We start from the raw sequence: 6,000 nt of genomic DNA, 5'->3' as shown, positions 1-6,000 counted from the left end.
GTCCATCTCATATCCTCAGGCTTACAGGAGAACCACCTCCTTTTAATCCAACAAGTCTGTGGGTGGGGTGGGCAAAGAATAGGACTCATCTTTTGCTTTATCTCCAAACTCTTGCTACCTCCTCTAATTCGTAAAGGTTTTATTTACTCTTCCCACTGGGGGATGGGGAGGGACAGAAGGCATGGCTAGTTAAATAGTCTTTGAAATGTATTGCTTATGCCAAGTCTTCATGTCTGAAAGCTTAAACGCTAAAAATTAACTTCTTTTGCCTCAATTTGCATTTCAACTATGGTCTAGCTTTTCTGGGGGCAGCAGAGGCCAGGATTAGTTTAAAGTGGGGGTGGGAGCTACAGGGTAAACAAAGGGATTGCAAGGCTATCTCATGTCTCTCTCTCCCCTGTTGTTTGTGGGTTAATACTTCATAAACAACCTGCCACAGTAGTTTCGAAAACAGTCTAGGTTTTCTAAATCATTTTGAGAACTGGATTAGTTCCATGTAAATATTTATGCCTCATCTACTATATTCTTTATCTATGAACATTTTTTCCCTTTCTCAGAGTGAGTGGAAACCCCAGAGAAGGGCAAATTGAAACAATTCTAGAAATTAACAAAATGTTAATTAAGTTTTCCCTTGCTGAGGGGAGAGTAAAATTTGGCAGTGTTTCAGAGACGATAAAGGACTTGTGCTTGTACTAATTAAGAATATTACTCAAGTGAAATAATTGGAAGTCAATAGAAACCCCAAAGCTTAGTAAATGTAGAGAATGGTGTTGGGTTGGAATCAAAAGGGTAAAAGGATATGTCCAAAAAGCAGTTGGTATTTTTCACCGGAATAGTTATGTTAGGGCAATTTTGCACTTAGCTACTAACCAGTACTTCTCTCCATCCCTACCCTCATTATCCAGGCTTGATTGTCACATAAACAACCTGCTAATCTATAGCCATAATGGAAGTCATGGAAAAATCTCAAAGGAGCACACTTTAAACTCAGTTGGCTTGTTTTCTCAAAGCCACATAGGAACATTTTCAGGCTGTTAATTCACCAGGCAGAGCTTCCACGGCATTTCTCTTTTTCCTTTCCCATTTTTCTGCCCTCCTGACTACCTTCTTCATGTTCTTTCATCCAATTTCTAAAAGTATAGGTTTATCCTGGGAAAAGTCTATCTCATTTCTACATGGCTCATTTTAGAACCCTCATAGCTTTCTGATTTTTAAACTATATATTTTTTTCCCTTCTGAATTTTTCTTTGCTTTACCTGGATAGTATTACCTTACTGTTGAGGAGTAAATTTTTATCTTTGTATCTCCAACATTGATATGAACATCTGGAAAATAGTAGTTGCTAAAATATTTGTTTAATATGAACTCATCAATGAAAGACATATCTACTTACTTGTCTGACTGTCTCCCCACTAAACATAACCACTTTGAAGGTAAGGACCTGTTTTATTCATTTTTGGATCCCTAGTGCCTAACATAATGCTTGGTATATCATAGATTCTCAAGCAAAGTTTACTGAAAAAATGAGTAATAATCAGGAGTTTATACATGTACCTCAGTATACTATAAAACAATAATTAGCTCTGATGTTATAATTTCAGAATATACTACTGTAGAAGTAGGTAAGGAAAGGTGACTGCATTGGTCTTCAAACAGTTGCTGTGAAGTTAGGCAGAAAAGGGATGTAAAGAGAAATAATTTTAAAGAGATTACAAGTAAGTGTTCTCTCTCTATGCAATCTTTACAAAATCAAGCACATTTCCAATCCAAGGCAGAGAACGAATATTTCCTTTACTTTCCTTGAGATGAAATACAAACTTTAAATGCTTCCTTGAAAATTATGAAATCCTTTCAACCAAATGGCTGCAGGGAGTTGAAATCTGAGCTGACGTCTGAGTCAGACAGTTGGAATAATTTTCATGAGTAGTACTACTTGTGCCATTGCTGATTTGGTAACCACCTCAGAGCCTATCCTATTTATTCCCAGCATGGACCTAAATCCACTTCAGCCAAAAATGAACAAAGAAATGATGAAGAACAGAGCCTGTTTCTTTCTCAGTGGTGTACTCAGGTTTGAAAATAAGACGAAATGATTGTCTGCTTGTTTTCTGTTTCCCTCAAGTTTCTGAAAGGTCTTAACTCTTTCCTTCACCTTTTCCCGTAGTTTCCTATACATTTTAATTATCTGGATATAGCCATTGTCCTGCCATGTTGAACCTTGTAGAGTTGGCTTTTCTGTGATATTTCTAGATAATTAAGGTGGTAATCAGTTTGATTCTAAATGTGCTACATTTTATGCTTATCAATCAAGATGTCCAAATTAATAACAACATATCCAAATTTGAATGGTTTCTCAATTTCTTTGGAGTAGTGTTACAGGAAGACTATATGTTTTAGAATCATACATATCTTTTTGAATTCTGTTTTTGTTACTACAAGGTATGAAGTCTTGAGTACATATCTTAATATTTCCGAATCGGAAAATGTGGAAAATAACTCTATCATAGGAATTGCTTGAGATTTAAATAAGTTAAAAGGCCTTAATAAATGATACATGGTTTTCTCCTAAGCAAACACTTCAACTAATATTGAAGTTTAATACTGATTCTCTCATCTTACTTTTAAAAAGCATGGTTAATAACCAATATTAGCATAAGTAAATGCAGAAAAAGTTAGCAATAAGAAATTAAGATTTTGTGACATTTGAAATTAATAGTTTAGTGATATAACTATTATCTGCAAATTACTTTGAGTAGTTGCAGAGAAAGTGACAATCCATGTTTAATATAATATTTTATTTTACTAATGAAGAAAGTGTATTGAACAAGGAGTTGATTGACTTGCTCAAGATCACACAGTTAAAGGCAAGCCTAGATAGATTAATGGATTTCTAGTTGAGGGCTAATACAGTGTATCCAGTAATTTCTCACTTCTGTCCTCCTCTTTCAGTTTGCACAGTCTTCATCCCACTTCAGAACCTTGCTGTTACTTACTTGGACTACATCAAAAGCATCCTAATTGGCACCTCTGATCCAAGTTGTTCTTCTCTCCAGCTCGTCCTCCTTGGTGTGGTCAGATTAATCAGACTGTTACATTTACTTGCTCAGAAACCTCTACTGGTTGCCTAGTGTCTACTAAGTGAATTCCAAACTTACTAGCCTGGCACTCAATATCTTTCACACTATAGCCTCAGGTTCATACATTTAACTAACGAGTACTTATTGAGTGCCTACTATGTGCCAGACTCTGGTCTAGGTGCTGGGATATAAGAGATATATAGTCTCTGTCCTTTCTGAGCTTATATTATAGTTCAGCAGTTCTCAAAGTGTAATCGGGGGACCCTGAGGGTCTCTGAGACCCTGTTAGGTGTCTGCCAAGTCAAAATGATTTGTTATGATGTTATTTGTCATTTTCTCATTAAAAAAAGTATGTACAGTGAAGTTTTCCAGAGGCTACCTGACATGTGATATCACAGACAGACTGAATATAGAAGCAGACACAGGAAACCAGTTGTCTTCTATGAAGCCAGACATTAAGGAGCATCACAAAAATGCAAAGCAATGCCACTCTTGTGATTTTTTTTGTTTGAAAGATAGTTTTTTCCATGAATATATGTGTAATGGTTAATGTTAGGTGTCAGTTTGACTGGGTTAAGGGATATCCAAATAGCTGGTAAAGCATTATTTCTGGGCATGTCTGTGAGGTTGTTTCTGGAAGTGATTGGCATTTGAATCAGTGAGCTGAGTAAGGAAGATCTGCCCTCACCAAATGTGGGCAGGTATCATCCAATCCATTGAGGGCTCAGATAGAACAAAAGAGCAGAGGAAAGGCAAATTTACCTTCTGGAGCTGGGGCATCCATTTTCTCCTGCCCTTGGACATCAGAACTCCAGACGTCTGGGCCTTGGGACTTTGGGACTTACACCCTCCACTCCCTTGGTTCTTGGGCCGTGTACTTAGAATGAATCATACCACCAGCTTCCCTTGTTTTCCAGCTTGCAGATGGCATAAGATGGGACTTGTTGGGCTCCATAATCACGTGAGCCAATTCCCATAATAAATCACCTCTTATACACACACACACACCCCCACACACCCACACACTATAAGTTCTGTTTCTCCAGAGAACTCTGACCCATACAATATGTTAAACATGTAATGGATTTATTGTAAAAGTGAATAAATATTTAGCTATTTAAAATTTTCTCAATTTAACTGTCTGGTACAGTAAGTATTTATAGATATAACTCACATAAACAAAAGCTCTTTGGGGCTTTTAATAATTTTTGATAATGACCAAAAAGTTTGAGAACTTTTATTTTAGTAATTCTAGAAAATAAACAGACAATATAAAGTCAATATAATAATATACTGTCAGCTAGTGACAAAGGTCATGAAATAAAATGCAGCAGGATAAACAAATAGGTCCACTGGGTGTCAGTAACAATCACTGTCTATAACCTGTGCTCCTATTAAACTCAATCATCTAACATTCCCAGAACACAATTCATGCTTTTCCACTTCCATGTCTTTGTAATGCTGTTCCTTCTGCCTAGCTTGCCTTTCATCTCCTATTTCAATGCCTCCTCACTTTCATCTGTCACAATTCTATTCTTCTTTGAAGACCTGTCTCAAATATCACCTGAACGATGATTCCTTCTCTTATGTTCTTCTAACAGAAGTGATTTGTTTCCCTTTTATTTTTTCCATCTTCAATGATATTTTGTTCAATCTCTCTTGTGAAACTCATAATTTTCTGCTTTGTAAAAAGTATACTACTCATATCCTTCTCAAGTTTATGATATTTCTTAAAGTTGAGTACTATTTCCTATTTCCTCTGAATATGGTGTCTTTTCTGTATCAATGAACCTTAGGTTCATCAGTAACAGAAAACCTCCAAAAATAATAGTGGTTTCACCTAGATAGAAGTGTGTTGTTTCTCATATAAAAGCTGGAAGGTAGGCAGGACAGGCTGATAATGACTCTTGCTCTAGAAGTCCTCGGGGCTGCAGGCTCCTTCAATCTCACTGCTCCTCCATCCTAAGAGTGTGGTTGTCCTTAGCTTCAAGATGGCAGCGTCTTTGTTTCAGGAAGAAGAAAGGAGGGAGAGACAAGGGAGCTAACCATATGGACCAGCTCTCTCCAAAGGAAAGTTTGTGGAAGTTGCTGATATGACACTTCTGTTGATATCCTGTTGATAGAACTTAGTCACATGTGCATACCTAGCTTCAGGGGAGGTTGGGAAATGCAGTCTTTATTTGTAGTGGTCTTGTGCTCAGCTGTGGAAAAAGGGGAGAATAGATATTGGGGGACAAGTTTCAGGCTCTGTTATACTCCCCAAAGTGTCTATCATGGGCACTTATCCCAGGTAAATGCTTAAAATTAACTTTCAGCAAATAAGTAATACTGAGCTTCATTCTTACAATTATTTGTTGATAATAAATAAATACACTGGAAATTTTATTCATCATATATTTGCTTGTTGTCTTTAATGAGGTGTTAGAAATGATTAAGGAATTCTAAAATCTCTCTTTCAGACTTAACTACTGCAGGGTTCAATAGCTGATCAATTCCTTCTAGCATATCAAAAAGAGAAGGCTTTTCTATTAGACCAACCAGCTTGCTGTTTTCATCATTTCACCTTCTTCTGTTCACCTTTCTCCATAGCGGTAAAGACATCACTCAACTCTTCCTTGCTAGAAGTGTTCCCAAGCTTCCCTGTGTTACGTGACGTCTTTGTTCTTAGCTCCCCTGTAGACCCAGAGAAAAATATCCCTTGAAAGAAACCCTCAGTGGCTTGCTCAAGCTATTAGGTTAGTTTGCATATTTGTTCCACCTAAGAGCAGATAAAAGAACATTTGTAATTTTAAAGTACTAAAAATATTGGGGCATTGAACTTCTGCTGTGTGTTTGCTTTCCAATTCTTCTCATTGCATGAAAATCTTAGTAAATGATAGAGCCTACCTTTAAGTTTGAGTCTGACTCTTTATTTCCACAAAAT

General features: G+C 36.9%; 1 long non-coding RNA gene across 1 annotated transcript in view; it reads left to right on the top strand.

Moving 5' to 3' along the window:
- Nucleotides 1-1,940: 1,940 nt before the first annotated feature.
- The window catches only part of LOC134757026 (uncharacterized), a 129,062-nt gene continuing 125,002 nt past the window's right edge, over nt 1,941-6,000 (top strand). The window contains exon 1 of the long non-coding RNA XR_010130636.1: nt 1,941-2,071. This is a non-coding gene — a long non-coding RNA (uncharacterized lncRNA). The remainder of the gene's footprint in view (nt 2,072-6,000) is intronic.

Source organism: Gorilla gorilla, chromosome 1 (assembly GCF_029281585.2).
Source record: "Gorilla gorilla gorilla isolate KB3781 chromosome 1, NHGRI_mGorGor1-v2.1_pri, whole genome shotgun sequence".
NCBI classification, from domain to species: domain Eukaryota; kingdom Metazoa; phylum Chordata; class Mammalia; order Primates; family Hominidae; genus Gorilla; species Gorilla gorilla.
The sequence above is the reverse complement of the archived record's forward strand: the minus strand, read 5'-3'. Positions and strand labels throughout refer to the sequence as shown.